Source organism: Sciurus vulgaris (assembly GCF_902686455.1).
Source record: "Sciurus vulgaris genome assembly, chromosome: X".
Lineage (NCBI taxonomy): Eukaryota > Metazoa > Chordata > Mammalia > Rodentia > Sciuridae > Sciurus > Sciurus vulgaris.
The window spans coordinates 92739054-92754962 of record NC_136471.1 but is presented as its reverse complement, the minus strand read 5'-3'; positions in this window follow the sequence as shown (position 1 = coordinate 92754962).

The following is a 15909-nucleotide window of genomic DNA, read 5'->3' as shown; positions in this document are numbered from 1 at the left end:
AAATGCTCATATTAACAAGAAAGAAATTTCTCAGATATCCTAATTTTTATGTTAAGACATTGGAAAAAGAAGGATAAACTATGTCAAAACAAAAAGAATTAAGGAAATGAGATGTTAGAATAAATATACAGTAAAAGCAAATAGAAAATAATGGAGAAAAATCCACAAAAAGAGTTAGTTCTTTGAAAAATAAAAAAACATTGACTTACCTTTGGCTAGACCAGGAAAAAATAGAAAATATAAAAATTATAAAACTCAGAAATGAAAGGACATTATCACAACCTTACATACATAAAAGAATTTAGGGAAAATGAACAATTTCATATCATCGAAATCGACAGCCTTGTTGAAATGGACAAATTTTCTTTTTTAAATATTTTTAGTTGTAGGTGGATACAATGTCTTTATTTTGTTTATTTAGTTTTATGTGGTGCTGAGGATTGAACCCACTGAGTATCTCACAAGTGCTAGGCAAACACTCTGCTTCTGAGTCCCAGCCCCAGTCCCACAAATTTTCAGAAAGACACAAACTACTGTAACTACCTCAAGGAAAAACAATCTGATAAAGGCACTGAATTACATATATGACAACAACACAGTGAATCCTGCCATCATGTACATCCATCAGAATGGGATCCTAATTAGAAAAAGATATATTCTATGCTTTTCTATGCTTATATAATTATATCAAAATAGGGCTGCTGTCATGTATAACTAAAAAGAGTCAATAAATAAAAAAGTAACATCCGAGTTGTTGTGATTATTAATACTATGGACAGCATAGTAGACACCTGTTATTAAACACCTGATGTAGTTCATGGTTTTTTATTGTTGGTGCTGTTATTAAAAGCTGACTCCACCATTTCTGTATAGGTGGCAATTAGTGTTATATATGTCAAAGTAGACACTGGACATTTATCTTAAGATTGTACATCTGTTGCTGAAATTAGTACCATTCCTGACTCCACTTCCAAGTGGGACTGGAAAGAGATTGGGACCTTCAAGATCACACAGTAGACATCCTGCAGCCAAGAAATATACACATATCCACCAAACAACAGTCAATCTCACCCCACACATGATCTAGCCCCACCTGAACCTTAACTTTACTTCAACTCATATAATTGGGGAGACAAAACCACAAACCAACAACCAGGACCCAAGGAGGAACAATCAGAGTGAGACCTCATTCCCACCCTTAAACATTCACTCATATCAAAAACAAAAAGAAGTTCCAGAACAAATAAGATAATTGCACACAAAAGGATACATGTATAGAAGTGTAACAGGAATCCATCTCAATTGATTTGCAAGTCCAAGACCTCTGAAAACATGAGGAAACAGACAAACAAATCTCCCCCCAAAATTCACAATCTCCCAATGAAGGATACCACTGATATGGAAGTGGACAAAATCCAAGGGAATGATTATTAAAATGGTCAGTGAACTAAAAGAAGATCTAAGGAATGAATTAAGAGAGCAAAAACAGGAGATGAAAGATCACTCCAATAAAGAAATAGAAACATTGAAAAGAAACCAAACAGAACTCCTAGAAATGAAATATACAATGAAACAAATTAAAAATTCACTTGAAAACATCACTAACTGATTAGATTTTGTAGAAAATAGAACTTCAGCCCCTGAGGACATGGTACTTGAGCTTGAGTACAGAGAATGCAATTAAGGGAAAAATGATAACACATGATCAGAATATACAAGAACCCTGGGACAACATCAAGAGACCAAACTTGAGACTCACTGGGATAGAAAAGAATAGGAGATACAAACTAAAGGCACTAAGAACATTTTCAATGAAATAGTCACAGAAAATGTTCCCCATATCAGAAATGAGATATACATCCATGTACAGGATGCATATAGGAAACTAAATAGAGTGGATCAGAGGACAACTTCTCTAATACACATCATAATCAAAATGCCTAACAGAAAATAAGGAAATAATATTTAAAGCTGCAAGAGAGTAACATCAGGTCACATTTAGAGATAAACCAATAAAGCTCACATCTGATTTCTCAATTCAGGTCCTAAAATCAAGGAGGGCCTACAATGAGATATACCAAGTTCTAAAAATAAGCAATTTCCAGCCAAGTTTGCTATACCTAGGAAAGCTCAGTTCTGAGTTCGAGGGGAAAATAAATATTTTCATCACAAAAGAAAACAGTGTCAACATAATATCATATGGGTGCTGGCAACAAATTCATTAACAACACACTCAAAGCACAAGGAATAAAACCAAGAATCAGTAAGTGGGATGCCCTCAAGTTAAAAATTTTCTGAAAAACAAAGAACACAAGAGCATGAAGAAAGTCTACAGAATGCGAGAAAATCTCTTCCAGCTACTCCTCTGACAGGAGATTAATTATCCAGAATATATAAAGAACTCAAAAAACTTAACACCCCCCAAAACAACAACAAATAACTAATCAATAAATGGGCAGTAGAAAAGAGACACTTCTCAAAAGAAAAAACACAAATGGCTAACAAGTATACGAAAAATGTTCAACATACCTATCAATCAGGAAATGCAAATTAAAAATACACTAAGACTGTATCTCACTCCAGTCAGACTGGCGATTATCAGGAATACAAATAATAATAAATGCTGGAGAATTTGTAGGGGAAAAGGTACACTTGTTCATTATTGGTAGGCCTGCCTACCAGAACAACCTCTCTGGAAAGCAGTATGGAAATTTCTCAAAAACTGGGATGAAACCACCACATGACCCAGCTACCCCACTCCTTGGTATTTTTCCAAAAGAATTACAGTTAGCATACCCTAGAGATAAAAGCGCCTAACGGTTTATAGCAACACAATTCACAAAAACCAAATTATGGAATAAACCCAGATGTCCATCAATAGATGAATGGATTAAGGAATTGTGGTATATATGCACAATGAAGTATTACTCAGCCATAAAGAAGAATGAAATTTTGCCATTTGCTTGTAAATGGATGGAAATGGAGAACATCATGCTAAGTGAAAAAAGCCACACTCACAAACTCTAAGGTCAAATGTTCTCTGTCATATTTGGAAGCTAGAGTAAAACAAAGAAAAAGAGGAGGGAAGGATAGGATATTATAAAGATATAGGGAAGATCATTAGTGTAGAAGAAGCAGAAGGAGAGCGAGAGTGGCGGGATGGGTAAGGGGAAGTAATGGGGAATGAATTCTTAAAAAAATCATCTTATGTGCATATGTAAGTATACCACATGAATTTCCACACTTATGTCTAAATAAAAAGAACCAATAAAACATAAATAATGAGTTAAAGAATGTCTAGCAGTATAGAGGAAGGAAAACAGGAGAGGAGGGGAGGGAAGATGGGAGGGAAAAGGAGAGATCTTGAACAGAAGTTAAATTGCATGCATATATGATTTTGTGGAGATGAGCCCAATTACTATAAATAACTATAATGCTCTAATAAAAATAGCAAATATATTACCACAAACTCAGGTATAACTGGTGAACTATACTAATTATTTAAAGTAGGTTTAGTACCCAAACTTCACAAAATTGCTCCACAAATAGAAGAAAGGCAGACATTTTCTAATTCTATGAGCTTAGCTATAACCAAATTCCAAAATCAGAAAAGTCATCAGGAGAAAAAGGAAACAAAATCATAAATCATATCCCTCATGAATACTGATACAAAAAGTGCCCCACAAATTTTACACGTATCAAATCCAACACCACCATCAGCATACACAACACATTGTAGAGAAAGAACAAGTGGATTTACTCTGGAAATCTAAGGTTAGTTCAACATATAAAAATCAATCAATGTGGGGCTGGGATTGTGGCTCAGTGATAGAGTGCTTGGCTAGTATGTGTGAGGCATTGGGTTTGATTCTCAGCACCACATACAAATAAATAAAGTTTCGTCAAAAACTAATAAAAATATTTTTAATCAATAAATAAAATACACTATATGAATTCATATTATTACTTCAATAGACATGGGGAAAATCTGAGTAAAAATTCATAATTTAAAAAAATGAACAAACTAGGAAAAGAAAGACACTTCCTCAGTTTAATGAAGAGATTACTAAAATTGCACGCCTGCCATTACTCTTATCAGTAAAAGGCTGAAAACTCACACTCCAGAAGCAATCAAGCAACAATGTGTACTCTCATCATTTATTTTCAAAATTGTACTGGAGCATCTAGTTAAAACATTTAGACAAGTAAAAGAATAAGAGATCTCCAAATTAGGAAAGAACCAGTAAAACTATCTCTATTCACAGTTGACATGATATTTTAAATAGAAAACACTATGAATCCCAGAAAAGAAAATAATATTAGATATTATCATTAATTTTAGCTTAGTTGAAATATAGAAAATGCAATAGTTTTCTATACCCTAGAAATGAGTAATCCAAACAAGAAATTTATGAAACAATTTCATTTATAATAGCATCTAAGGAAATAAAACACTTGTAAACACTTCTTGATTAATTTTATGAAAGTACAATACCTTTATGCTTAAACTATAAAACATTGTTGAAAGTAATTACAGATCTCAATAAATGTAAAGGCATCCTTTACTCATGTATGGGAAGACTGTGTATAGTTAAAATGTTAATACCCCACAAATAGATCTACAAATACAATGTAATCTCTATTAAAAGTTTCAAAAATGTTTTATGCTAAAATTGGCAAGGTGGTTCTAAAATTCCCATGGAAATGAAGGAACGAAGAAAATCCATCTTAAAACAGAACAAAGGTGGAGGATTTAACATTTCCTGATTTCAAAACTTACTGTAAAACTACAGTAATCAAAGTGTTGCACTACTAGAATAAATATAAGCATAGATGTTAATGCAATAAAAACTGAAATTCCAGAAATAAATCTTTACATTTAAAGTCAGTTGATTTTTTAAAATCTTATCAAGACAACTAAAAAACGTGAATAATAATGTTTTCAATAAATTCAGCTGTGACAACTGGATGCGCATGTGCAAAAGAATGAAGCTAGAACCCCACCATCTCTCAGTATACCTAAAAATTAACACAAACTCCATGATAGATATAAATCTCAGAGGAAAATCTATCAAGTACTTAGGAGAAAACTTTGAGGTAAATCTTCAAGTCCTTGAAATTGGCAACAATTTCTTAGATATGGCACTCAAATCACAAGTGAAAATAAAATACAATAAATTGTACTTGATTAAAATGAAAAACTCTTTTTGAAGCCCACCATTAATTGCAAGGAAGCATGGGATGGGAAAATAATTGAAAATCATATATCTGATAGGATTTTTATCCACAATATGTAACGAGTACTTATAACTGAATAATATAAAGACAAATAGTCCAAATGAAAATAGTCAAAAAATTTTAACAGACATTTTCCAAAGAGAATGTTCAAGCAACCAATAAGTACAAGAAATGGTGCTCAATATCATAAGTCATTAGGGAAATGCAAATCAAAAACTAAGATACCACTTTCCACTCACTAGGTTGGATGAAATAAAAGATGCACATTAACAAATGTTGCAATGGATGTGGAAAAATTGGAATCCTAATTCATTTCTTAGTGATTGCAAAATAGTTCAGTCACTTAGGAGAATAGTTTATCAGATCCTAAATAAGTTAAAAAGGAGTTTATGATTCAACAATTCCACCTAGGTATCTATGCAAAGTGAATGAAAAAATATGTCAAAACCTTGCATAACAGTGTCCCAAACAACCTTATTCTAAAAGATAAAATATGGAAATGATTCTAATGTCTATCACCTGATGAATGGGTAAACAAAATGTGGTATTTCCTTACAATATGATATCGTTTGCCAGTTAAAGGAATGATATGCTAAATGATATGATATGTTAAAGGATTCATTTTACAAAATTAACTAATGGTGAAAACACACTTAGTGAAAGAAGCCAGTTGAAAAACAGTCACCCATTATACAAGCTGATCTATATGAAATATTCATTATATGCAAAATCAGAGAACTAGAAAATAGATTGAAGCTTCCTGAGGGCCAGAGGAAAGGAATGGATTAGAAGTTACTTAAATATATACAGACTTTCTTTTTGAAATATAAAATTTTTAAAAAATTACATTGTGGTATGGTGAGAGTCATACAATTTTTATTTTAATTTATTTTATTTTGGTAAGAACAAGTAGCATGAGATTACCCTCTTAACGAAGTTTTACATGCAAAATACAGTTTTGCTAATGATAGGCTATTCATGGATCTCTAGAATTTATTCATCTTGAACAACTGAAACTTTATATTCATTGAATAGCAACTCACTATTTCCTTCTCATTCCAGATTCTACAGCTGACATTGTTTCTACAAGTTTTGACTACTTTAGATACCTCAAATAAGTGGAATCGTGTAGTATTTATATTTCTGCAATTGGCTTATTACAGATAGCATACTGTCTTCTGGGTTTATCGGTGTTATTTCATATGCCAGGATATCCTTCCTTATAAAGACTGAATAATATCCCATTGTATGCATATTATAATAGTCATGTATTGTGTTATGGGGCATTACGTTGTTTGAATACAGTTTCTATACCTCAACTGTTAGGAATAATGTTGCAATGAAGGTGGGAGTGTATATATCTCTTCAAATTCCTTATTTCTATTCTTTTGGATATATAAGTGAGATTGCTGGATGATATGGCACTTTCATTTTTAGTTGTTTGAGAAATCATCACACTGCATCCCATAGTAGCTATACCATTTATGTTGCTACCAACAGTGTACCACAGTTCCAATTTCTCCAAAATTTCTCATCTTTGCTTTTGTTTTCATAATACTCTTCTTATTTGGAATGAGGAGATATCTCATTGTGGTTTTCATTTGTATTTCCCTGATAATTATACATAATTATGGGGTTCATTGTGACATTCATATATGCATATAACATAATTTTCATAAGGAGAAGCTGCTAATATACCTTCTCTTAATATGTCTTCTTTGGAGAAATGTTTAGTGATAACAAGTATCATTTATTATTATTATTATTGTTAATATATATTCTACAAAGAAATGGGCTTCTGTGTGACATTATCATACATGTATACCTCAGGCTTTCATACAATATACCCTATATACTAACCTTATTTGCCCTCATTTACCCTCCTTCTCTACCCCTTCCTCTTATCCACTTTCCCATCCCTGAAAGTCCCTCTTTCACTTTCAGGTCATTTTTTTTTTAAGTTTCCACATATGAAAGAAAACATGATCCTTGTCTTTCTGTGTATGGCTTATTTTGTGTAACATAATTTTTTCTAGTTCCACCAATTTTCCTGAAGTTGATGTGATTTCATTCATCTTTATGACCAAATAATAGTTCATCGTGTATGTATACCATATTTTTATCCATTCGTATGTTGATAGGCACCTGGGCTGATTCTATATCTTTTTTTTTCCATTTCATATTTGTTTTTATTGTAAACAAATGGGATACATGTTGTTTCTCTGTTTGTACATGGCATAAAGGCATACCATTTGTGTAATCATAAATTTACATAGAGTAATGTTGTTTGATTCATTCTGTTATTTTTTTCCCTTCCCCCACCCTTCCCACCCCTCTTTTCCCTCTATACAGTCCTTCCTTCCTCCATACTTGCCCTCCTCCCTAACTCTAACCCTAACACTAACCCTTCCCTCTCCCCATTATGTGTCATCATCCACTTATTAGCGATATCATTTGTCCTTTGGCTTTTTGAGATTGGCTTATTTCACTTAGCATGATATTCTCCAATTTCATCCATTTGCCTGCAAATGCCATAATTTTATCATTCTTTATGGCTGAATAATATTCCATTGTATATATATACCACAGTTTCTTTATCCATTCATCAATTGAAGGACATCTAGGTTGGTTCCACAGTCTGGCTTGATTCTATATCTTGATTCTTTTGAATGATGCCATAAAAACATGGTTATGCAAGTTATTTCTTTTGTATTTATATTCATTTCCTTTGGATTATACCCAGAAAAAGTATAGTTGAATCCTACAGTAGTTCTACTTTTAGTTTCTTTAAATGATTTTATTAGTGCATGATAATTATACATACTTATGGGGTTCATTGTGACATTTATATATGCATAAAATGTAATTTTCATATTGAGCAGCTGATATTCCTTCTTTTAATATGTATTCTTTGGAGAAATGTTTATTTATGTCCTTAATCCATTTTAAAATCAGTTTTCTTTTGCTGTTGAATTGTAGTGGTTCTTGTTTTTTATGGATAGTAATCACTTATTACATATATTGTTTGAAAATATTTTCTTCCATAAAACTCCTAGAAGAAAACATAAGTGCAAAGTTTCATGACATTGAACCTGGCAACGAAATCTTAGATATGACAGAAAAGCACAAATAAGAAAAACAAAATTAGACAAGTGGGAAATGCATTAAACTGAAAAGCTCTGCAATGTAGCTCAGAGGTAGAGCACTTTCCTAGCATGTGTGAAGCCCTAGGTTCAATCTGCAGCACAGGATAAAAATGTTTCCACAAAGCAAATGAAATAATCAATACAGTGAAAAGATAACATACACGATGGGACTTGGATAACTCTTTGAATATACTAAAAAACACTGGACTGTACACTTTAAAAGTTAAGTTTTGTGATACTTGAATTATATGTCTCTAAAGATGTCTATTTAAAAGAAGGAGAAAAACTCTAAAGGAATCCAAAATGATCGTAATTTTACCCTAAATTAGCATATCTATATATATGCATGCAAACATATCAGCATGCAAGTTAGAGAATATCTGTGAATTATTATAAGATAAATATGGAGAATTCTATTAGGAAATTATGTAGTAGGAGACAATAAAAGCAACCTCTGCTAGAGAAGAAATATTGAAAAACAATGATGTCATAATAACACTATTTCTCAAGCATGAACTTTATGATTGTTTCTCTCAGACCTCCAGGAACCCTGCTGGCTTTCCATTCCTGGACATATAGCCCTGTTAGGATGGCAAGTGCAACATGACTTCCTTGCATAAGATTTTTTTTTTTGAGGCTGGGGATCCTGAGTCTTATTCTCTTTTTTGTAGCCAAACAGTGATTGATACAAGAGGTAGTAGAGGCAGGTAAATGCAGGAATTTCTCAGAAAAAAATATAGAAAAGGAGGAAATGAGAGCTCAAAGCCACAATGTGGAGCAAATTCACAGGGAGAGGAATTGAAGCAAGAAGAGCACAAGATGATATACTCAAAAAATACAGAAGATTTCAAGGAAGAGGTAGTGACCAACATATTCAATGCTACTCAGAGGCCAAGCAGGATAGAGAAATGACATTTTGATTTTGCAAGATGAAAGACATTAGAGATCTTGGAAAACGCATGTCTATAGAACAAAAAGGGTTATACAACATTGGAGATATACACAGAGATGGGGAAGTCCTGATCGTTCCTTAGAAAAAAAATCAGAAACCTTTTCCAGAAAAGGGCAGCAGATACATGGAACGATATCTGATAGTGAAAGGCAAATCAAGGGACAATATTATTAAAAATGGGGGATAGTGGAGCATAATTGTATGATGATGGAAATCACCAACACAGCAGGAGAATTTGAGGATTCAAGAAACACAGAGCATATCCATTGAAGCTAAAATTTTAAAAACAGAGAGACACATATTAGATCACGCTGAGACACAGGATCTGTTAAAAATTATGATTGATCAATACTTTGCTTCATACTCTTAGTTCTTTGTTACAGATATGCTGATAATCAACATATTCATGTATTCCTGATTGACAATAAGTAATTGGCAAAGCACAGATGTCCAGAAGATAAGAGAATGAAGTTTGACATCTAGGATATCCAGACTGAGTAGTAGAGATGAATGTAGACAGTGTATAAATTAAGATTTTGAGGGCTGGGGAGATAGCTTAGTCGGTAGTGTACCTGCCTTGCAAGCACAAGGCCCAGGGTTCAATCCCCAGCATCGCCAAAAAAAAAAAAAAAAAGATTTTCAGAAGTGTATTGGATAGGGAATATACTGTGGCACTCATAGTATCTGGAGTATGGGGGAGAGAAAGTGAGTTAGAGAGAGAGAGAGAGAGAATCAAATGAGGCAGATGTGGATAGATACAAAAGTTAAGGAAAAAAGATTAATGGAGGAGTCTTTCTTCTTTGCAGAGAGATAAAGGACAATCCTTAGGCAGAGGAGAAAAGCTGTGAACAGGGATTAATACAAAGTGGAATATCCCCAGAAGGCCTAAACTTTCCTGTGGCATGCAAGACACAGGTACTCGGGGAACCCAGAGTTTCGTTCCACATTATAGTTCCCACTGGTCCCTTTTCACTGTTCATTAAAGTCTTTTGCTCACAGTCTCACAGTCTACTGTCATGGGAGTGGTTTGTGGGGGGAATCTGAGGAGCAGAGCAGTCAAGGTGAGCAATGCATTCCTTACATTAACCTTCCACTTTGATCCTTCTCCAAGGGAAACATCCTTGTCGCCCAGAGACAGAGCAGTGGCCGTGTGGATCTGGTTTGCCCTGAGAGGGCTGTGAAGCACAGAGGAGCCACAAGAGGTGGAAAAGCAAGAGTGGATATGAGGCAAAGCCCTTTGCAAAATCAGACTGGACACCTCAGAAACACCCTGGAGGTCAGGAAGACAACAAACCTCCGTGTGGGGCCTTCCACTTTAGGGCATGGCCACGGGTGTGCGTTGCTCAGCTAGAGTGAAGGTGAGGTTGCTTAGAGATTTTGCAGCATGGCGTTCCAGGACAAGGGAAGTGACAGACAGCTGAGTCTCGGTAAATAAGAGCATGGCAGGAACCATGGACTTTCAGAGACACACTGGGATAATGAGAGTGAAAAGAGGGGAAGTCGGTGACTTAGACCCAGGTTCCCTCTGTCCATCAGTGACAAATCCACGCTGTGGGACCTCTCATTTATTACCTGGAAACAGATGAGTCCAGCCTTGAAAACATGGAGCAAACACAGAAGAGGCCGTTCTCTACTCTGTAAGGAGAAGGGAGCAAGAAGGAGGCCCCTAATCAGTTGGTCTGTCTGCAGAAAGCAGACTACCAGAAAGGTCCCTCCCCTCAGGCTCCCCAGAGTGTGAGAACAAAAGGGCAGACTGGAAGAAGGAGCCTTGTACAGTGGTCCCAGGGTCTGGGCAGGGGTCTCTCAGGGCCCAGACAAGAGGAGGGAGCCGACCATCCTGCGGGACTCTGTTAGTGAGGACTGTGGAACTGTTGTGGTGACAGCATTTCTGAAATCGGGCTGGAACTCAGTTCTATGACCTGAAATTGAAGACACTGAAAAACTCTATAACGTGAAGAAGACAGAGGGTTCGGAGCAGGGAAGTGGAGTTGGGGAAGCAGGAACACTCTAGCACGACATGCCAGACTAAGCATGGCATGGTTCAGAGCACGGCTGAATTCAGCCTGGGAAGAGAGCCACATAGAAACTCATGACCAGAGAGGTGAGTGCCGGAAAGAAGAAACTTGAGTTCGCTGAGGGGCTAGCAGCCTAGGAAAGAGGGAAATTAATGCTTCCAGTTCCCACATCGAGGTCTTCAGGGAAACAGGGAATATCTCTAAGAGGACCGGATTAGGGGCTACAGAAATCGGCATTTCCCAGGAACTTGATTGAGGCGGTCTGGGGTTTCGACACCAAACTTGGGGGTAAGGGGGAGACTCTCCTATGGAAGGGTTATTCTTCTGTTGAGGACAAGATGCTCCAGAATGCAAGCTGAGGCCATATCCTGGGAACGAGAAAGGGGACAGAAAAAGGCAAGATGGAGACACTGACGGCAGCACCCTGTGACAGAGGTGAAACAGGTTGATGGTAAGCAGGTGGCTAAGGGACAAGGAAGCCTCAGTCTGGAAACCGGGCCAGTGCAGTGTGGGGGTGTAGAAACACATCTTGGATCCCCATTCCTTCCTATCCTGCTCCAACAAGCTGTGAGGGGAGGGCGGGGTAGAACTAAACAGAATGCCCTTTTATCTGTGACTAGGGGCTTGTGTACCTCAGAGGAACACAGAGCGAGCACATTTCTCTGCGTTTCCCTTTGTCTCATCCTTAGTCCCTAGACCATTAGCCCAGTTGCCATGGGAACGGAAGCTGAGTGTCTGATGCATTCATCTGGCTGTGGGAGAAAAGCAGAGCTGGTCCTTGAAATGAGGGCCCTTGGGAGCAGAGATTGGAGCACAGCACACCATTGAAAGAATTCGCAATTTCCACAGATATATTGATCCCAGAGACTATTATTGCATCCACCCCCTCCCCACTCCACCCCCGCTTCCTCCCGAGCACAGCCAAACGGTGAATCACTCTGGCTGGCCCCTAGCATTCTTGTGGGTGAAGCTGAGAGATGACCATGAAAAGGGTGGGACTTTACACAAAATCGATGCTGCTGGGGGCACAGGCGGGGGACTTGTTCAGTGAAGCTTTCTCCTTGGCAGCATGTCATGCAGAGGAAGAAAGGATTGGGTGCCGAGCTTGGCTTGGGCAGACGTAGTCTGGAGGTATGGAGGGTGCCCCCGTTGACACGGAAGGACCCGATCCGTCGCACGCAGCAGGGAGGAGGCACTGTGTGCCTCCTGTGTGCCACTGTGTGTGCCTCTCACTTTTGCTTTCCACATATCTTCCCTCTGGGAGGGTCACTGGGAGGAACCCCAGGCAGGACCTGAGATAGGGAGCCTCCCATTTGCAGAGGCAGAGAAGGGTCCTCCAAACCGGGGAGATGGCTTCTCCTCACCCTGTGACCTTCATGGCTCCCGTTGCCTGACTCTGCTATTACTCTGTGCTCATTTGTGACCACTTGGAAGGGATCCCTCACCCTGTCTATTCTCTTTGCCCCGATTCAATTCCTCTCAACCCCTTTGCACTGTCCTCTCTTCCTACCTGACCCTTGATCCATCACCACACCTCAGCTTTCCTCTCTACCTACTTTCTCTCGCCTCCCTACGAGGTCCTTCGGTTTGTCCTTCCGGTTTCCCCCTATCCCTTGCTGCCTTTTGGTTTCTTTCTCATCATTGCCCTCGATCGTTCCCCAGTTTCCCCTCCTCCTTCGCGCTATGCCTTTTGTTCTCACCCGCCTCCTCCCCTCTCGGTACCCTGCCCGATATGAAGTGAATAATAATTCATTCATTTGGATACGATGGGCCTAATATGGGCCACGAATGTGCAGCCCACTGGGGCAGCGCTACATCAAAACCAATCACACTCGTAATTGTTCCCTTACACGTTACCAGAAGTGCTGTGGTTCGACGGGACAGGGAGCCGTGAGGGTGAATAACGGGAGAAGTAATTTTCACAGTGGGGTGGACTCAGCGAAGACAATGACATGCCCATTTATCCCTCTGCCACCCAGCATCCTCTCCTTGCCCTTAGAGACCTGCCCCCCTTTTACGCTGGTCAGCTGTCCTCTTCCTTTTTTGCAGGGTGGTGGTCTCTAGGTCACAGAGTCCTGCCTTCCGCTAGGCAAGGTGTGACCATGGAGTCCACCTGTTGCCCACTTCTATGGTCTGGTTTACCAATGATCCAAAACAGGGTGAGGAGTTGTTCCAACTTTTCAGTGGGACCCTATTCCTGTTGCCAGGTCCCTAGAGGCACCTCTGTGCATGGACCTCATTCACCCAGGCTCTTTCCCATCTCGTTTTCTCCTTCTTCCTCTCCTCCCCCTCAACCACCTGCATCATTTTTAAGGTTTAGCCCCACAAAGACTGAGAGGCTTGCCGAACAGACGATAGAAATAAATAGCTAGGAGGTCGAAGGGAGACAGATGAGTGATCTGTGACTAGCTGCCAAAAGGGAGCTGGGACTCAAATCAGCAGTACGCACAGCCCGTGAAGACTAGAACCCCGTCACCAGGTATGGAGGGCTGCATTCCCCAGTTTGAGTAGGAGTGGGGTCTGTAATTGCACGAGTGCTTGAAAACATATTTCGGAGGCAATTGCACCCCCGTGTCCCTTCTCAACTCCTCAAGTATCCATAGCTTGGCCAATCGCTCTCCCTCAACTCTGGGAGTTGGAAGAAATACTCAACCATCTGCAGAGGATGACTCTGCAGAATCACAGACTTTGGCTCTCATGTTGAGTCGAAAGTGTCCCCCTGCAAGCAAACCCAACACAGAGTATAAGTTAACATCTACAGAGTTCTTCGGTCCCAGGACTCATCAGGAAATTGGTGCCCACATTGCCAGCGTCCTGCCTGGTGCCACAGATGTAGAGGATCTCCCCTGGGTAATGGAGCCTTCCCAAGAGAGGAAACTTAGTAATACTGGTAGACAGAGACCTCTGCAATGGTCATCATCGCTTAGTTTAAAGCATTTCTCATTTCCTGGGAACTTGTAGGAAGATATTTCCCAATGTAAAAAAGTATGGGGAATATTCTATACTGACCTTTGTTACTGATTGCTAAATACGTGGCACTGTGGTCAGAGAGTATTCTTTGTGACACTCCTGGGTTTCTATTCACTTTATATCTTTCTGTAAATTTTAATGGAATGCAACTCCAAACGGATATGCACAAAACACAAATGTACCATGAGTCGATTGCGACATGGTGAACGTTGCACTCAGGTCCATCAGCTTTTAGAAAACCAGTGTTTCCTGCAGTGGGAAGGTGGGCCGGTTCCTGCCCTCAGTCACCACGCTCTGCCACCACAGCAAGTCGGATCACTAATTTCACCTCTAACATCTGATTTAGCTCTGCCTCTCTGTGAAATTCATTGCTCATAGTCACTGTGATCCCTTTGTACCTGTGTTTATAATGTGGCTTCTTCTGGAAATATCCTGTTCCTATTTAGCCCTGCTCACTTGTGCTGTCTTGGGTAGCCGTACTTCACTTGTTTTCGTTACGGAGTAGAGTTTCAATGGCATGGGCACAACACAATGGAGTCTATGAATGGCTCTGTTTCTGAGTGAGTGGGATCTGGGTCTTTCCCAGTGCTGGAATCTCAGGGCTGCTGCTGTGGTGACGCACATCCTCTGCTCCAGTGAGTGTACTCCGAAGACTGGACTCCCAGGGGCACGTGCACTGCTCTGTCTTCCCTGATTGCATGGTGTGTGTTGAAGGTGGATATACCCGGAGCTTTTCCTGATGTCAGATGGAAGGCTTGCAACTTCTCACCATTCTGTGGGACGGGTTGGCAGGCTTAAAGACACTCTGAATTACATTAAGAGACTTCTCTCTCCATCCTAGTTTGCTGAGAGGTTTTTATCGTGAATGGATGTTCACATTTAAAAAGTTACCCCTTTTGCTGGTTCTGTGGGGAAGTTGTAGGTTTCTTTCTGTTGACTACATGACTCGTGTGAGATACCTTGATTTTTCAAGGGCTGAACTGCCTCACCGGTAGCATGTTCTTGATATTCTGGGGACATTTTTTTCCTTTAAGGATGTAGAGCTGCCTTAGCTTTATGTTTTATTCAAGACTCTTAAAGGGAGGACCTTGGGTATCATGTGACCGTGTACTTATGAGGTTTGGGCCTCATGAAATGAGATGGGAAATGTCTCCTCTCTTGTATATTTTCTGGCAAGATGTAAGATTGACATTCCTTCTTTCTGGAATATGTGGTAGGATGATGTGGCGGGCGAGACCCGGGGCCCAGGGTTATGCCACATGCATCCAAGATGGCGACTGGCAGAGAGCCAAAGGGCGTGCTGAATGCGCCTTGAGAAAAACAGGAAGCGTTTACCATTGGCTGTAGGATCATTAGTTCAGCCGCCTAGCGCGTGGACAGATATATCTTACATGTATGCTTGAGCTCGTGATCGCTTGGCCTTTAATAGGATTGGATGGACATATCTGGTTACAATTGCATATGCATGAGACTGCTTATATATTGAGGGTGTTATCCGAGTAAAGCGGAAGCTGCTTCATGAACCTCTGAAGTGTACGTTTCGTTTGTCCCGCTGGTCGGCGGCAAGCGGCAAGTGGTGGCCTGTACG